Genomic DNA, 19,556 nt, shown 5'->3' with positions numbered 1-19,556 from the left:
TGACTTTGAATGTGGAAGTGTTAGCAAGGCAAAGTAGATGGTGCTAGAAGGTCATATGGCAGAAGCTAGTTTAAGTTGAGAAGGGATCATCATGGAAGAGGTAAGTGTTTACCAGGAGTTGCAAAGGTCAATGTTTTGTGATGTAAGGAAGGTGTGGGACACAGGAGACTCTTACTGGAAGAGTGACTCAGAAGCAAGTCCCAAAGCCACGCAGGAAATTCTACACTTGCAAAGGTAGGGATTCAACAAGGTCTCCCGAGCATACCCTCACGAAAAAAGGCATGTGTCTACCATATATAACCAAGTATGCACTGCGATATCAAGAACAATCACCTGGCTTTGTGAGAAACTAATAAAGGACTGCAATTTCGCTCTTTGAAGCACCTTAGGACCTGCAATGAAGGAGCCAAATACATTTCGAAACAAATGAAGACCGGACGCTTGAATTGAGCAGAATACCGCCCTCCAATAGCTTCAGAATTAAGACGTCCATATTCCTTCAAAACCTCCCCCAAATGTCCCCCTTCCGATTATCATGGTAAAAAATAGCAAAATGATTTGGGTTGGCAAGTACACTTTCTTAGAACCGTCTGGCGAGCTCTCCTGTCCTGCCACTTCCACCTGTCCAGGTAATTACTCCTATTGACGTGTGTGGATCCTTTCAGAATTCCTAGGTGTATGCAAGAAAATACGGAGATATTCCCGCTCACGTGTACCCACAAGAGATCCTGTTTATACAAACGGTCCTGCACGTTGCTTTTTTGGCTCTTATCAGTCTGTTTTGGAGATCGATTTCATTCTTTACCTATTTGCACTCTTCTCCACAGCCTCAAACCAGTCCATTTTATGATTCTGTCTAATGCATTTTATCAGTACTCTCTTGATGGGCATTCATATTGTTTCAGTTCTTTGGCTATTGCAGCCATGGCACATGAATTACCTTAAAACTATCCATTAGTCTGCATGAGTGTATCTAGAGCATAAACCCTGTGAGGCTTAGGCACTGTCTCCTTTTTCTAGATATTGCCAAATATCCCTGTGGTTCCGTTTGTTTGCCCGCAATTTTCCAACCAAGTGTTCCTTTAAACTTTTGGAATTTTGTTACCGTGATGGGTGAAAAAAAAAAAAATGGTATCCAGTATAGGTTTGCTTTGTTTTTATTTTATCTTTAGTGAAATCAGGCAACCATTCTCATGTTTAAGAACCTTTTTTATTTTTATTTTACTTTATTTTTTTGGCCAGGTCATAGAATATTCCATGTTGAATGAAATGAAATCACTGGTCTTTTTTATAAAATCAAGGTTTTGTTTTGTAACATCTGCAAAATTAAGCAGCCTCTATGTTGTCGTTCTTATCCTTCCATAACTCTAAGCAACTGGGCTAACTTGCCTAAGCAAACTGCTTAAAATAACTCAAACTAAAAACAAGACCATTATGGAAATGAAGATAAACAATTCTCCAACTTGACATAAAATTCTTTTCGAGTTTTTAAATCAATTTGAACCGTGCCTCCTCTTTTGTGGTCACGGGCTTTTTAGAGCACAGCTTGAAGAGAGAAAAACGTATTTAACGCATTTAAAGATTTTTTTTTTAAACCGGAAAACTAGAAAAAGAAAGAGAGGCACTTTTGTACTCAATCTCTATTGTATAACTTGGATAACAATTGATCGTCTGAGTGTAATCAACACGTCATTTCCATCCCCGTTATGCTCAATGAAGGATTTGTTAAATGAATATGAAGTTCACACAGGATTAAATGAGTGACTGATCTTTACGGGGGTGATTATGTTGTGTAAGTATCTGGACATTTGCCTATTTATTCTCTTGACTTTAATCTAGCCAGGAGTACGGATTCTTAAAGTAAATGCACTATAAAAACCAGTTAGTCCTCATTTAATATGTGATAAAAGTACAGACTTGTTCTCTTTCTTTACAGGCATGACTACTTTTTGTCTGTGATACATAAGACTTTGTTAGCAAAGTCAAGATTCTCCAGCTATTGAAAGGCTGATTTCAGCACCCCCTGGAAAGTATTCTTATTATCTCCTAACAGATTCCTCCTTTGGCCACTTTGACTTTCCCAGACATCCAATGCAAGTGCTCACAGTCTAACTTGGAAGCCCCAACTAATGGATAGATGTGTCTGTGGGGAAGCTTGGTTAACTCCCATCCATTGCCATCGACCTTGCCCGGCACAGCCCCCTGTATACACTTGAAGTGCAATGGCTTTGCTTATCAGATTAATCAACAGATACTCTATCTTCAATCTTGATGCTTACAACTTTTCAGTTGTTTTATAGAATAGGTTTTCAGACTGTGGAGATTTTAGAGACAGCTATTGTAAAAATTGCTGCTACATCTGCCCTTTACCTCTCTTTAGGCTTTTCACCAGCCATCCATGAATTCTCAGAGATAATGAACTGTGGTTCTGTGCGTTCAATTCCTTAAGTGCCCCATGACGTATCGTCAAGGCTCATAGAGATGATGGCTACATCCAATTTACTTACAGAATCTTCCTATTTTATGGTGGCTTTTGATTCTCCAATCACAAGTGCCTCTTATTTTATATCATATGTGACCCTCTTTATTTAAAAAAAAAAGTCTATTAAAAAAAGCCTCCTAAATTATTGAGAATAGTCTGTCTTCTCAATGTTGTTGATTTAGAGACATTTAAAATGGGTAAACCACACAGTCATAAATACCCTCTGATTTGTTATACAAAGATAATAGAGGACGTTAAAAAGTTCAGTTGAACCCAAGCAGCTCATTACCATGTGTTGATGATAATGTCTATGTCTATGAAGAGATCTTGGGTTTTGAAAGCACAATGACCACCAGGAAAAAGCAATCTGCCCCCTCCCCGTTCCCTATACTCCCTTCTTTTCTTTTTATCGATTTTACACCCTATACCCAGAGAGCCCACTGCTGCTTCATTTACAGGGCCACTATAATTTTTCTTGACATGGCAATTACTTTTTAATCTGGTTAGCATAGACTGTAATGGAACCAAGTTGTAAAACATCCTTTCTTGTTATTCTTTTGTTTTGCTTTTAATTTATTGCCTTGATTTCAATCCCTTTTATAAACCCATTAAAACTCAATTACTCACTTTGAAGTCAATCACTAATCAATTCCATTTATTTTGGTATTAAGGGGAGTAGGGAGAGTAGTTACCCAGTATGTCTCAATTTCAATAAATTTTGTGATAAAAATCAGATTATTTTAGGGTTTGCTATCAAGGCAGAGGGAGAATTCTACGCAAATAAAGAGAGAAGAGGCAAAATCCATAACCTGGTTGATGTTGTAGGAGGTAGAAAAAATGAGGTATGTGCAGTATCTGAAACGGACACTGACTTCATGAATTTAAATTGATTAGTGAAGATAAATGAGGAACTGTCACTCTCTTACTGGCTGGGGTCTCCTTTATGAAACTGAATCTAGGAGCTCAAAGCTAAGAAGAAGAACATATTTTAATAACAGTTCACAATTTTAAAAATGCTTATGCACACATGAATTTCTTCATTTTTTCTTCAGTGTGACTTTTGAGATACGTAAGGGAAGGCATTAGTTTTTCCACTGTGTAGGTGATGGTATGAAGGCCCAGAAGAGATTCAAGCAATTTGCTTAACGTCTCATAGCTTGCAAATGGAAGACTGAGGAAAGTCCTAGATTTTGGTGCTTTGGTATATTTTACGCCATGCCATTCTGAACAGTGAAGTTGCCAGGGCTTGGAGCTATGTGCTTTACTTACAAACGGTGGCTCTCAAGATTGCTAAATGTATTTTTCCTATTAGATCGGATTCTATGAAGGCACGTGGGAATTCTATGACTATTCGGTTGTTGACAGTGGTGTACTAGCAAATCATTCTCAAAAAACAAAACAAAAAAAGGCAAAAAACAAAACAAAACCCAAACCCTGTCTTGTAATATTTGCTGAGGGCACCTGGGTGGCTCAGTTGGTTAAATATCCAACTCTTGATTTCAGCTCGGGTCATCGCAGGGTTGTGGGATCGAGCCTTATGTCAGGGTTTGAACTGAGTGTGGAGCCTGCTTGAGATCTCCCCCCACCCTCCCTCACTCTGCCCCTCTACCCTGCTCATGCGCATGTGTGCACGTGCTCTCTCGCTCTCTCTCTCATAAATAAATAAGTGTAATATTTGCTAGTCTCTGTGGTGTGAATACTATCACTGTGATTGGTTTCAAGCTTACCCAAAAGATGTCACTGAACTCAAAGTTGGGGAACACACCCACACCCACGTGTTTTTTTCTAAACCCATATAAGCTAGCTCAACACGACACCTTGCCATTTCACCGTTACAAATGAGGCTACTCTGTCCCATAACGGCAGGTTCTACTGCTCTCAGGACAAGATGCATTATTTCACGAAATGTGGCACATATATGCAAAGTGTCAAATTTGGTCATTCAGCAAATATTTAAAGAGTATCTATGACGGACAAACTTCTATGTTGAGCACTGTGGTTGGAAAAAGGAGTAAGTAGGAACTGGTCTGCTTCCAAGAGTTGCACAGTCTAGTGAAGGTAAGAGGGATGTACACAATGAGCAGTCCTTCAGGAAAAAGTCTACCACACGGGATGACGGAGTGCATCACAATAGTGTGTCAGTGCCTTCTTCGGAGGAGAATTGGTGAAGAAAGAATCTATGGAAAAGTTAGCAGTTGCACTGAGAATTTAAAAATAAGCAGTTTTGCAACAAAGTTGAGAGAGTAAAGAGAATTTCCTGGCTTGAAGGGCGCGTAAAAGCAAAGGACAAGTTCTAAACACGTTCAGTTTGTACAAATGGTGGGTTAGACAAAACCATGAACAAGGAAATTAGCCTCAAGGGACCATCTTAGGATGGTGTTTCTCAAATTGTGGTCTGAGCCAACTAGCATGTGAGTCACCTAGCAAATTTGTTAGAAGTGTATATATCTCAGGAACACATTCCAGGTCACATTCAGAACCTCTCTGGTTCACTCTACATAGAAAAGTTTGAGGACCAGTGTATCCAGAATAAAAAAAAAAAAACAATCAAAAGAATTTGAGTAAGAAAATGTTGTTTTAGAGAAAAAAGATTCTGTGAGTGTATGGAATCTAGGTAGATGAAAGAACATACTGGAATCCGGAGGACAGGCTGGATTAGGCAGGAAGTAAAGAGGGTTGAAACTAGCATGGAGGCCAGAGAAATAAAAAGAATCATTTAGATTGGAAAACTATTTCAGAGTTGGGTTCTCAACTTGAGTCCCTAGACACCTAGAGAGTACCCATATGGGACTTGTGGGGTCCGTTTATCCTAAAAATGTCCTATGAAATTTTGTACACTTGGGTGCATTATCCTATGGAGAGGGTTCATGCTTTCACAAATTCCCAAAAGGGTCTATAAATGACAGAAAGGTGGAAATCATTGTTTTAAAGGAAAAAAAAAAACAGGCAGTGAAAGAGGTTTGATTAACTGGGTTGGAGGATAGGGAGGCTAAAGGATTGGGGGAAAAAAAACAATAAAAAGTCCAATACGTCTCATTTTTCAGTTGGGAGATTTCAGCTGAGAGATTGATGATATTATTAATCAAAATAAGGGCAATGAGAAGAGTGAGCTTTGTTGAAAAATAAAGCAAGTTCTCTTTTATACAGAACAAACTTGGATATTTGCACTTCATCGATATAAAGATGCCCTTCAGGCTCGTAGAGCTATCATAGGACACAGTGACAAATAATAATATTTTATTCAGTGCTAAATATTTATTGGGTGCTAAATATTTTATCAGGTGCTTGCTAAGCCCTTTATATACATTCTTATTTAATTCTTACAACAACCAATTAGTTATTATTATTCTAATTTTATAGAAGAATCACGGTTCAGAATATTAAGTGAATTTGCTAAGGTCATAAATCTGGTAAAAACCTTGATGGTCTCTTCCCAGCTGGCTCCAGAGATGACATTCTGAGCTTTTCTCCTATGGCTGCCACCTGGGTATTCAGTAGGTGAAAATCAGGTCTATTTGAGCAAAGGGATAGTACATTTGTATGGGGATGAAGCTTAGCTACACTGTCTACAGACTGGATTGTGTCCACACATTTAAGAACACTTTTCTCTATGACTAAATAAGAAAGAGACCATTGCTATGGCAAGAGATGCTGGTGAGAATATCATTAATCTACATGGGAATTATCCTAATTCTCCCAATTCTCTTGGAATCAATCTCTGCACCAAACCCAATACTCTCTCTCTACACTATTCACTTCTGCTCATATTTTTGTTACTGTTAGGAAAGTCATTAATTTGATTTGAAAGTCCATAAATTAAAACTCAACTGCAGTCAATGTATTCCTTTAAAAGGTTCTATATGACATTGTTTGAGCCATGTGATAGACATGCGATTTGAGGATAACATTCAAAATAAGAAATTAGTAGAAGCATGTAAATATGTAAATGACCTGTGATATGTGTAAGGCAATATTTAATGCCAAAGTAATTTTTCACTGCTTTCTATGGCATTAGAGGTCAGAGAAGGGTGGTTCCAAGCATTTTATTCCCACTTCTTTAGTTAGATGGATTCCTTGGCTTAGAGTGAAAAGAATCAAGATAAAGCACAGTAGGACTCTGATTGTATGTTAACTTACTTTCTGGTTACCTAGCTCTGTCCTGTTGGGGTTGAGGGCAGAGAAAAGTTCTTGGTAGGAAAGGGGAGAGCTGAGAGCAGTCATTGGAAAGGAAGAGGAAGCCTGTCTGAGTTGCAGGGCACAATGCAAAAGAGTATTTCATATTAGTGGTTAGGAATGAGAAATATGTAGAAGGTGGAAGAAGGCTGTGTCAGGACAGAGCAAGGGAGAGGTCTGGGGTCCCTATACCATCAACAGGGTTATAAGAACACAGAGCAACAGGCACGGAGTTCTACATTTTCCTCTTTATTGATTTTATTTCTCAAAAAATATATACACTGACATTGCTGTGATAAAACAAAAAATGCAATAAATCAGGCCCTTCGTCAAATCAATAACTTTTCATATTTGAAAGGACTTCTTCAGAAATACCATTTAGTCTCCTACCCAGCTTGGACAGAGTGAGAGCTAGTTTTTGTTTTTGATGTTGTTTTTCCAGTCCAGATTCTCTTTAGGGAAAACCTACAGGGAGTCTCTTCTGGGGAAAGAGACAGGAGGTCCTTCCTAAATCTTTGGAAGACTTCCTTCTATGGGTTATAACTGTCCCACTTCCGGCCTTGGAATCACCTTCAACAATGCCTGCTCCCCAAATCCTCAGTCACCACACCTTTTAAAGGGCTCCCCAATTTGGCTTTGTCTTCCTCCCTCCTCTTCAATGACGATGAATGCAAGTCCCCGTTGATGAGTACCTATTTCTCTAACTTTCCCCCAAACTGTGCCCTGCTTAATCAGTTTTGCACAGCGAGGCTGCTTTCGTCGTGAACTCCCCTCCCAAGACACTACAAGAAACTCTATGGCTTGTGGCCACAAGCCCAAATTCTTCTGTTGAGTTGTCAAGGTCCTTCATTCTGTTCCCATGACACTTCACCCATCTTATTTTTGACTCCCCTCTACTAACAACCTATGTTTTGTCAGAAAGACCTTCTGCCTTTCTGCCACATTCCTATCCTAATCCTACTGAGTCATGCCAACTGTTTATTTGTGCTGCTCCCCACATTTATGCTCCCCATATGTCTCCTCATCGTGACATATTCAAATGCTGAGGCTCAAAGTCCAGTTCAACTGTTATCTCCTCAAGGAAGTATTCTCTGAGCGTGCCAACCTTCATTTTTCTCCTCTGAATTCTGAGAGTGGGCTTAACATCCACACCCCAGGACTCCTCTGGCTTGATCAGATGCTATTGGTTTTTCTCTCTGTCGTTGCTTTGAGTAAGTTAGCACTGCTGTCCAAACGCCCCCTTAAGCTCTTCAATTACAGTAAAACTGCACACCACACTTCAGTATAATTTTCACAGGAAAGGACACTTAACAGGAACTCAGAAAGTTCTTAATGCTTGACATACAATCCACAGATCCATAATTTAGACCTAATAAAATTGATTCTCCTCAGTATGCAAAATCTGTCCTCATAGGAGACTTTCTGAAATTTTGTATTAGAACAGAAAGAACGTTCTTCTGGAGAGAAGCCCTCATGGACAGGAATTCGGCTGTCTAGTGTTCTGGGACATTCTTCTGATATGTGCACAAAAGCATACCTTACCTAGGGAATTTTCTCCCCACCGCGGCAATATTGAAGAACAAGTATAGGAGAGTTGAGATCTTCTGTAACTCAATGGTGATGATATTCATTGGTGAATATCATCTCTTTTGCCTGTGATTATTTCCAATTCTACCCTAAGTACTACAGAGCCAGAGCAGTGATACATGGGGTCAATACTTGCTCAATTATTAATAGATTTGGGGGAAAACATCCTCACGAAGCCACTAACTACGCTGTGCTATGAAAACGGCCAAAGGCCTGGAAGGTTAGAGTGGCTCTGCCCCGCATTCAAGTTTTCTGGCCACTTTGCTGGAGATTCTCCCTTTGATGAGATTTTTACAGAATATCTGTGTACAGCTCTTAAAATAGCGATCCCAGGGGCAAAAGGACTATTTGGTTGGAAATGAGAGGCTAAACCTCTTGGTAGCTTTTCTGCTTTCTTTTGGAAACTTTTTCATTTAAATAAACAAATTAGACATTCTGAAATTCAAAGGCCCATACAATGAAAGCAGTCTCTGTTCATGATGGATGAGTCTGATGTTTAAAAAGAAGGCAAAAAAAATGCAAAACAAGCTGCCACCCCTAGTTACAGAAGAAATAGATCACAGGTGACACTGGCTTCCCTTCCATCTGTGGGAGTTAAGGAATGCATTCAGAAAAGAATACATTTCACTCCAGGTGTAACTGGTGGGAAGCTTCTGGGCTATGTTTTGTATTATTCTTTTGAGAACATGTATACACCCCCTGAAATTCTAGCTCTTTAGAATATTTTTCAGCCCCAAACTCAAAACCAAGCTCGGCTTTATTTATTACCACTAACTACCACATTTGTAATGTGTTTTCTAAATCCCCAGGCCCTAAAAGACAATGGTGGGTCACTTTGTTGGTAAAGACTCAAGCGTTTTAAGGGGAAAGAAGTCTTGCCACGTTGCTTTTGAGTTCTGGAAATGGGTTAATTGTTTATTCGCCGCATGTGAGGAATGCGAAGGGGCACCTGGGTGGCTCAGTCAGTTAAGTGTCTGACTCTGGATTTCTGCTCGGGTCATGAGCTCACGGTTCGTGAGTTGGAGCCCTGTGTTGGGCTCTGCGCTGGCCGTGCAGAGCCTACTAGTGATTCTCTCTCTCTCTCCCTCTCTTTCTGCTCCTCCCCTGCTCCTCTGTCTCAAAATAAATAAATTAAGAAAAAAGAATATGTAGGTCTGTAGGCTGCATATGTCTAGGTTACTGGTCTGAGATAGCGGTAAGTATTTGTGGCTAGTTCAGGGTGGGGTAGCACAGACACAGAATGTATACAAAGACCTCCCTAGGGTAGTTGTTTACCCTCCCAAATACTCTGACATTATCTCAGGTGGACTGTGGCAGCTTCTAGCAAATTCTGAGTTGATGTCTTCACTTCCGGTCTTCTACCCCTAGTGGTTGCAAGTAGGGCCTGCAGAACTGCCACCATCCTTTAAATAATCTTTACTTCTCCAGCCAGCCCATCTACTGCCAGATTGAACCTTCTAAAGACAATTTCTAACCAGCTGCTGCAAGGTCAACCCCCAGCCCTCCACTTCTATTAAATCCAGATTGCCTACAAAAGCATTCGGGAGCCTCGACCATCTGACCCCGAGCCAATTTCGCTTTGACTAGCTTAAGGGGAAATTACGTTAGCATCACCTTACCACTGGCTGGCTTTCTAGATGCCCTGGGTTTTTATGTTCTCCTGTCTCACTCTTTTTTTGTTTTCCTGGCTATTGTGCTGGAAGTTTTAGATTCAAATTCTGCTGCCAACCTCTTACGTACGTGAAAAACAGCATATTTGAAGGGAGACACGTGGATTTATTCGGGGATGGGAGTTTGTTCTGTTAGCAAGGGATTTCAACCTCAGCACTAATGATATTTCAGGCTGGATACTTCTTTGTGATGGAAAATTACCCTGGGCGTAGTAGGGCATTTAGCAGTATCCTTGGCCTCTGCCGACTAAATGCTAGAAGCTACCCTTCCCACAGTGTTGACAACTAAAAATGTTTCCAGACACGGCCCAGTGCTACCCCTATTTTATTTCCAAGGCAGGGGGAAAAAAATCAACCTACTAAGAATCACTATTAGAAATTTCAGAGACATATTATGTCCGCATAACTGTCCTAATACCTTGAACACAATTTTCTAAAAGGACATAGTTCCCGCCTCAAGGGCCTTATGAACTAGGGGGCAGACAGATATGTAAGGAGCTCCCTGTAAAACATGTCCAAAACAAATGAATGTTGTGAAAGAAGCATAAACTCAAGGTTTGAGCCGTTAGAGGCACAGAAAGAAGGAGCCATCCAGATTTGGAGAGTGGAGGTTGCAATACATGGAAAGGACAAAGAGACATTGGCCTCAGCCATCTGTCTGGAGATCAGAAAGGCAGCCTTTGGCTCCTGGCTAGCTCACCATTGAAAGTCAATTTCAATACAGTTGTTGCTAAGGGAAGATTTTCCAGAGACCGAACAGGTGAAAGTTTTTGCAGAGGAATTGAACTCTAAAAGAAGCAAGGGCAGAGAGGAAGAATGGAAATGGAAGGGTCCAGGAGAAATGTCAGACTTTGTAGAATCGTCATATTTTAAATTCCTTAACTCTTGCGTGAAAGCAATCATCCCTGCCCATTCTGGTAGTCCCTTTTGCTTTGCTTTCCTTTTCACTATCCCTCCTTCCTACAAAATGGTTTTTATATGCTCAGAGTTCAGGTTCCTGGAGCCATTGATACAATCACGCCTTCTCCCAACACGCGCGTGCACACACACACACACACACACACCCCTTGATGGTATCAGAGTGAATCTAAATTACTGAAACCTTCAGGTGAGCCATAGCGGTGGCCTTTCTTATTTTGTCACAGGCAAGGAGACAATCAACACTGAGTGTGCAGAGTGAGGACAGTTGGAAACTCAGTTTTAATGTGACTCCTCTATCCTTATCTATAAGAAATTAGAGAGGTAGTCAGTTTAACAATGGGGGCTAAAATACACTTGCGAGTGCATAGCAATATATCTGGTTGTCACGGTGGGGATTAAAGAACAGGAAGCCGGAGAACGTGCCATAATTGACAAGGCCCAGCCCAGGGTTTTTGAGGTCATGGCTACATGATACCAGCCTTTTATCCCACCCTGCTCAGAGAATGCAGAAAAAGCCAGGAAGGATGGAGCTAGCGTGATGCAAAACACAATCACTGTAAATATCTCAGCATGTGTCTTGCTGACAGTGGGAAGTCCAGCTCTGGAAGAAACACTGTCAGCAGTAGTATCTATTTATGTGAAGGATTAAGCTAGAAAATGCTTATTCTTGTTGATATTTTTAGTAGTTCTCTGAGAAATTTGAAACTGTTTTCTATATGCTTTTTTGCTTGTTTGGACTTTGATACTTATAACTGATTCTATCGAATGCATCCATAAGGTTTAGATTGCCCAACAGACTTTTAATATCTAAATTAAATAGCAGTTGGGTGGTTAGAAATATTGGGAGGGGCGGAATCCTGCATCAAATGTTAGGAAACCTGAGTTTGAAACTCAGATATATCAACTACTTGACCCTGACAAAGTCACGAGTCTTATTTGTAATACTCAAGTATCATTCTCGTGGTCGTACTTCTTAGGATTTCTATGAAGGTAAGATAAATCGATATATGTGAAAAAATTTGGGAACTTTATGGCTAGAAAGGAAGGAGCCCACACGGTACAATATTCTATTTTAAAGGCTTGACCAACTCAAAACACTCTTTTTTTTTTCAGCTTTATTGAAGAATAATCAACAAATAAAGCTACAATATATTTGAAGTGTACAATGTGATGATGCGATATATCCATTGTGAAAAGGTCCTCCCCATCAAGTTAATTAACACATTGACCCATCCATCACCTACCTCACATATTTGCTTTTTTTTTTTCTTGGTGAGAAATTTAAATTCCACTTTCTTAGCAGAATTCAATTATAAAATACAGTATTGTCAACCGTAGCCACCATGTTATACATTGGATCCTCAGACTTTATTCATATTATAACTGGAAGTTTGTGCCCTTTTACCAGCCTCTCCCCATTTCCCCCACCCCCCACCTGCCAAACACTTTTTCGTCTTTGTATCTGTGAATTCAAGTTTTTAAAAACATTCCACATTTAAGTCATAGCATGCAGTATTTATCTTTCTCTATCTGGCTTATTTCACTTAGCATAATGTTCTCCAGGTTCATCCACATTGCCATAAATGACGGGATTTTCTTCTTTTTTTAAGGCTAAATAATATTCCATTACACATATATCACATCCCCTTGACCCCGTTCATTTACTGGTGGACACTTACATTGTTTCCATACCCTGGCTATTGTGAATAATACAGCAATGAACAGAAGAGTACAGATACCTCTTCAGATAATGTCCACATCAAACTAAAAATCTCCTCAGCAAAGGAAACCATTAACAAAATGAACAGACAACCTATGGATTGGGAGAAAATATTTGTAGACCCAATATCCCAATATCTGATAAGGGGTTAACCTCCAAAATATATAAGGAACTCATAGCAATTGAAAGCAAAAGCAAAACAAAACAGAATACAGTTAATAAATGGGTAAACAACTTGAATAAACATTTTTCCAAAGAAGACATACGGATGGCCAACAAGTACATAAAAAGGTGCTCAACAGCATTAATCGTCATCAAAACCACCATGAGATACCACCTCACACCTCTTGAGATGGTGATTATCAAAAAAGCAAGTGTTCATGATGATGTGGATTAAAGGGATCCTTGTGCAGGTGGGATTGCAAATGGGTGCAGCCAATGTGGAAATCAATATGGAGGACCCTCAAGAAATTAAAAATAGAGCTATCGTGTGAATCAGCAGTACCACTGCTGGGTATGCATCCAAAAGAATCAAAACTCTTTATAGTGAGATGAGAAGTATTTCTGACAGAGAAACTCTATCCGGGTCAATGGCCATCCCGTTACACACTGTGCGTGTATTTTTAGGTTGTGGTTTTTATTCACCTTACTCTATTGTCTTCACCATATTTCTTGGAGAGAAGAGGGGGTAAGCAACTTCCTTTTCATGTGCGAAAAAGCCTGGTTAATAGCAAAAGTGTCACCTCCAACGTAGATCTGCAATTTGGCTGATGGCTCTTCACCGATGGGTGAAGCCAGTCTACCTAAGTGAGACCCTTTGGGGAGACTTATTGTTAGTAGATGCTCATGTTTCATGTGTTTCCCTTAAAGGGTAAACAGTAGCTACAGAGCTAGGGTAGTAACCTCATTTAATATGACTGAAAGGGTCAGTTCTGACACAGTTTTGTTAAACTGTTTGCGCCCCAACTGTTTTTGAGGGTAATCTCGTAGAAAGAGCATTTAAATTTTGAATAAGCAAACTTAAAAATTATATATTATTTACTCATAATAATAGGGGGAGGAGGCACAGAGTGGCAAAACTGGTTTGTAACACCTTAACAACGGATGGGTTTTTTTTTTTTTTGTTTCTTTGCCTGATTGATTCAGTGTTGTAGTTGTTTATATTTTCTTATGATAAGTGACTGAGGACATTTTTTTTTTCCATTTTACTTTCCCATCAAAGGAGATTCCTACCATCAACCAACCAGATCCAGATGTAATTTCACTGATGAGCAAGACATCTCTGCCAACTGAATTCCTATTGATTAGCATCTGATTTTGTTTGTCAGCAAAAAGAAAACCTTATTCTTTAATGGCATGTTTCAGTACATAACCAGCGGGTGTATGTCAGGGGGAGGGTGCAGACGGAGGGGTGTCTTTCAAAAGCTGATGAAAATATATTAGTGTGTATAATCATTTTTGCTTGCAACCATATAAATAACATCCATAATCTTAAAGCAGCCAACATCTTGCCCTGAAAATGAAAAGAATAGTTGGCTTGATGTTCTTTGGAATTGGAAACTATCATGGGTTGGGATGGAGGAGACACTTTGCTGGCTCTGGGATCAGTGTCACTGTCCACACACCTCATGGGTTCCGACTCCCTGGAGGGCTCAGAGGGGTCACACACAAGCCAGTCATTCTCTCCAGATGGGAAGAATGACAACTTCTAATGACCGAGTGTATAGCTGTTTTGGGAGATAAGTTTCTCACCAGAATAGTCTGAATGGGATTTTTTTTTTTTTTTTTTTTTTTTTTTGCAAACAGAGTAGACCTAAAGTATTATAATCACACACCAAGACAGATTAAAGTTACAGAATACTTCAGCATTTACCAAGAAGATTTTTACATGTTATTTCATTTGATCATGACTACAGTCCCATGAGGTAATTATTATTATCTGTACTTGAAAACTGGAGAGAGAAATCAAGACCCGGAGTGACTCAATGTCTCATCCAATATTCTACAACTTGTAAACACAACTTGTTATAGACTTAAGGTTTGAGCCCATGCTTATGGCCCTAAGTTCAGTGTTCTGTCCAATACAACAGGCTTTTTATCTGGTTTTACTAAGGGAATATATATATATATATATATATATATATATATATATATATTTTTTTTTTTTTTTTCTTTTGGAGAGAGAGCACACAAGCTGGGGAGAGGGGAAGAGAAAGAGAGAGAGAGAGAGAGAGAGAGAGAGAGAGAGATCTTTAGGCAGGCTCTGCACTCAGCACAGAGCCCAACAAGGGGTTGGATCCCATGACCCTGGGATCATGACCTGAGCTGAAATCAAAAGTTGGCTACTCAACTGACTGAGCCACTCAGGCACCCCAAGGGAATATATTTTCTACACTTTTCAGGAAAAACCTTAATTTCCCATGGGTAAGATTTTTTTTCTCTTAAAGAGGACGTTTTATCACTCATCATATAAAATTTCAATAATTTATGAATGCAAATAATATATTACTTAAGCATCATAAGGAAAAAGCATAAGGAGTCATTGTTAATATTACAACTAACCCATATACAGCTGTTACTTAAAAAGCTTGATTTCTTTGTCAAATGGATATGCTTCTCTCATATTAACCTGTGTGTCCTTACATGAGAGGGAAGCAAAAAGGTGCGAAAATACTTAATAGAAAAAATATTCCAGGAATGACTTCAACGAAATAGATGTTCTTTTTTTTTTTAATTTTTTTTAATGTTTATTTATTTTTGAGACAGAGAGACAGAGCATGAATGGGGGAGGGTCAGAGAGAGGGAGACACAGAATCCAAAGCAGGCTCCAGGCTCTGAGCTGTCAGCACAGAGCCTGACGCCGGACTCGAACTCACGGACCGAGAGATCATGACCTGAGCCGAAGTCAGGCCGCTTAACCGACTGAGCCATCCAGGCGCCCCCATGAAATAGATTTTCTTAAGTGATTGACCAAAGACCTATCAAGAGTTCTTTTCAACTCCCCATGCAGTTGAGAGTATTTCCAGTCAATTGTAGCCCTCAAGGAATGAAGAGGCCAGAATGCCCACACAGGGCTAAAATAAAATACAGAATAACAAGAGGAAAATAGAGAAATTGGCATCAAAATGTGGAACCATCCAGGCTGTACAAGTGCAAGATTTCTGACAGGCCCCACCTGCTCTCAAGTGGTAGTAAGAATTTAGTTAGCTGAATATCAGCAAGCTATCTCCTTCAAGCCAATGAAACCCTATTTCATATAGCCTATCAGGAAGCACAGTTCAATAAGGAAAAGATTTTTGTCCCAGAATTTTTATAAATGGAATTTTAACTCTGAGAGCACGCAGGAGACTCTCATCTTGGCTCTTCAATCCGACTCCTACTCAGATAATCTTTCCCAATAATCCGGTCACTTACTGTCCATTAAGACGATATCCTCTTAACGAATTCAGACATCTCCAAGCCACACCCGTTCTCTGTAGATCCTGCTGGAATTTCACAGTGCCCTGCCCATGATCTCGAATGATCTTCCTTTCTTGGCCTGTTCCCTCAGAGACCCTATTTCACTAGACACCCTTCTCCTGCTGCCCACCCCACTAGTCACGTGCCTAGTTTATACTTTTTCATTTTTTTGACTCCTTCTTTTCATATCATTGCGTCTGCATCTAATGTTTTCTCCCTCTCCTTTGCCCCTGAAGTTGATGTCTTGCTGGCTTTAAGGCAACATAAACATGGTGGCAAAGCACCTGTGGCAGTTTCAAAGAGGTGGCTAATTAAAATTTTCAAATGTCTTCTCTTGATTTAAAGAATCAGCTAAGGTTCTAGGTGTAATATTGATAGCAGGGAAGTTCTTCCTAATTAGAAAACCAAGAAGTTATATATATGTATATGTTACTATATGTATGTATTTGTATAAATATAAAAATAAAAATAAATATGAAACAAAAATATATATATACTTCTCTGTATAATTGTAATGTATACATATAATAAAGTTAGAGTGGGATACAGAGAAGGGAAAAGGAAGAGATAGAGAGAGCTACATTAGGTACCTAGGAAGGTATTAAAAAACAGAGTATAAAAAAGATCTTTCCCTAAAAGATCACTCAGCCTTACTGACTTGCACTTCAGTATTATGTTTTGAACTTTTTTCCATATAAATTTCATGTTTGTATTTCCGTGAAGCCCTCATTGAAAATGTTATTATACACCTCCAATGTGTCTCCTACTAATACAATATGAAAAATATTTTTGGCATGGAGTCTTGGGAATAAAAACAAAATAAAATACAAATTTTCTTTTTTTTTAAATTTTTAATGTTTATTTATTTGTTCGGGGTGGGGGAGGGGTAGAGAGAGAGGGAGACACAGAATCCGAAGCAGGCTCCGGGCTCTGAGCTGTCAGCACAGGGCCCGGCGTGGGGCTCGAACTCACAAACTGTGAGATCATGACCTGAGCTGAAGTTGGATGCTCAACTGGCTGAGCCACCCAGGCGCCTCTAAAATAAAAATTTTCTAAAGACAACCGCCAATTTATGTAACCTGTCACGTCTCCATTTTCAACTTGGCTGTTAGGATGCATAGACCCAAATATTGTGATTAATTACAACACACATTTACACTATGGTTAGCATATGTGTGTCCTCTTTTTCACAACTGTGTTTTCCTCTTTTTTTTATTTATTTGTTTATTTTGAGAGAGAGAGAGAGAGCACGTGCACGCACACAGCATGAGTGTGGGAGGGCAGAGAGAGAGGGGGAGAAAGAGAATTCCAAGCAGGCTCCCTGCTGTCAGCATACAGAACCCCAACTCTACTCGGGGCTCAATCTCACAAATCATGAGATCATGACTTTAGCTGAAATCAAGAACTCAGATGCTTAACCATCAGTGCTACCCAGGCACTCCTGTCTTTTTCTTTATTTCAAGCAGCTTAAAATCACTTTCAGAGGAATCGAAGTATAACTAAATTGAATAAATGGATTGAAAGTGTGCTTTCAAGGAGAAGAAAAATATCAGTTAAGGGAAAGCATTTATTACGGGATGAGTATGTATATATTGAGAAAATGTAGATATAGTACATTATAAAAATGGGAGGAGAACAGAGAGAAGCAAAGCTTTTAATTGTTAATAATTATACTGGTGGTGATAGTATGAACATTATTACTTAGAGACCATGTATGTGACGTGGAATAAAGGTAATGAATAATTACGGAATGTTCTCTTTCTATAACCTTCAGTGTCCAAGGGAACCAGGTCGTTTGGTGTGGAAGAAGAAAAACATATATGAAGAGGTTAAGTGAAAAATCTCTGTGGTTTTCCATTTGAACTGGAATTGAATTCAATAGAATTCCAATCCAAAATCCCAGCACAATTTTTTTTGAGGAAATTGATACGCTAATTTTCAAATGCATATGGTAATACAAAGGAACGAAAATAGAACAATTTTGAAAAAGAGTAAAGTTGGACAACTTACATTACTTGATTTCAAGACTTACTCTGAGCTATAGTAATCAAGCCAGTGCAGTAATAGCAAAAGGAGAAAGGTGTTATATCAGAGGAGTGGAATAGAATCCAGAAATAGGCACACATATATATGGATTAATTGATCCTTTTCAAAGTTGAAAAGGTAATTCAGTGCAGAAAGGATAGTTTTTTTCAGCAGATGCTGTCAGAACAATTGGATGCCCATGTACAAATACAAACCGTGATCCGTATCTTACTCCATATATAAAAAAACTTCCTCATGGTCACTTCGGCAGCACATACACTAAAATTGGAGCGATACAGAGAAGATTAGCATGGCCCCTGTGCAAGGATGACATGCAGATTCGTGAAGCTTCCATATTTTTACAAATAATCCAGCGAAGAAATGGGCAGAAGACATGAATAGACACTTCTCCAAAGAAGACATCCAGATGGCCAACAGGCACGTGAGAAGATGCTCAACGTCGCTCTTCATCGGGGAAATACAAGTCAAAACCACACTCAGATATCACCTCACGCCGGTCAGAGTGGCTAAAATGAACAAATCAGGAGACTCTAGATGCTGGCGAGGATGTGGAGAAACGGGAACCCCCTTGCACTGTTGGTGGGAAAGCAAACTGGTGCAGCTGCTCTGGAAAACAGTGCGGAGGTTCCTCAAAAAATTAAAAATAGATCTATCCTATGACCCAGCAATAGCACTGCTAGGAATTGACCCAAGGGATACAGGAGTGCTGATGCAGAGGGGCACTTGTACCCCAATGTTCATAGCAGCACTTTCAACAATAGCCAAATTATGGAAAGAGCTTAAATGTCCATCAACCTGATGAATGGATAAAGAAATTGTGGTTTATATACACAAAGGAATACTACTTGGCAATGAGAAAGAATGAAATATGGCCTTTTGAAGCAACGTGGATGGGACTGGAGAGTGTTATACTAAGTGAAATAAGTCATACAGAGAAAGACAGATACCATATGTTTTCACTCTTACGTGGATCCTGAGAAACTTAACAGAAGACCATGGGGGAGGGGAAGGGGGAAAAAAGTTACAGAGAGGGAAGGAGGCAAACCATAAGAGACTCTTAAATACTGAGAATAAACTGAGGGTTGATGGGAGGTGGGAGGGAGGGGAAAGCGGGTGATGGGCATTGAGGAGGGCACCTGTTGGGATGAGCCCTGGGTGTTGTATGGAAACCAATTTGACAATAAATTTCATATTAAAAAAATTTACTCAAAACAGATCATAGACTCCATGTGAAATCTAAAACTGTAAAAGTTCTAGAAGGAAGAAAAGGAAAAAAAATCTTGGTTCTGCCGTGTCTTTATAGCCCCTCCAGAAATGAGGGAGATTTTAGTCTATTTATATCGTCTCCTGAAATTTGCTGGATGTCGGATCCACAGGTAGAAGGAAATGGTGTTTCTGGGGGGACCTTGTGACTGTGGGGACCCTGTGGTCTAAAATAGTTCCAGAGTGCTTCAGCTTTTATGACCCAGCTGCGGCAGGTGCAATATAGCCATTGATT

At 39.6% G+C, this 19,556-nt stretch overlaps 1 non-coding gene across 1 annotated transcript; it reads left to right on the top strand.

Moving 5' to 3' along the window:
- Positions 1 to 18,292: 18,292 nt before the first annotated feature.
- Positions 18,293 to 18,398, top strand: LOC112849033 (U6 spliceosomal RNA). Its single transcript, XR_003222484.2, has one exon. It is a non-coding gene; the product is annotated as a U6 spliceosomal RNA (small nuclear RNA).
- The last annotated feature ends 1,158 nt before the right edge of the window (positions 18,399 to 19,556 follow it).

This window comes from Puma concolor, chromosome C1 (assembly GCF_028749965.1).
Source record: "Puma concolor isolate L17-30 chromosome C1, mPumCon1.1.hap2, whole genome shotgun sequence".
Lineage (NCBI taxonomy): Eukaryota > Metazoa > Chordata > Mammalia > Carnivora > Felidae > Puma > Puma concolor.
This window is presented reverse-complemented; position numbering and strand designations above follow the sequence as displayed.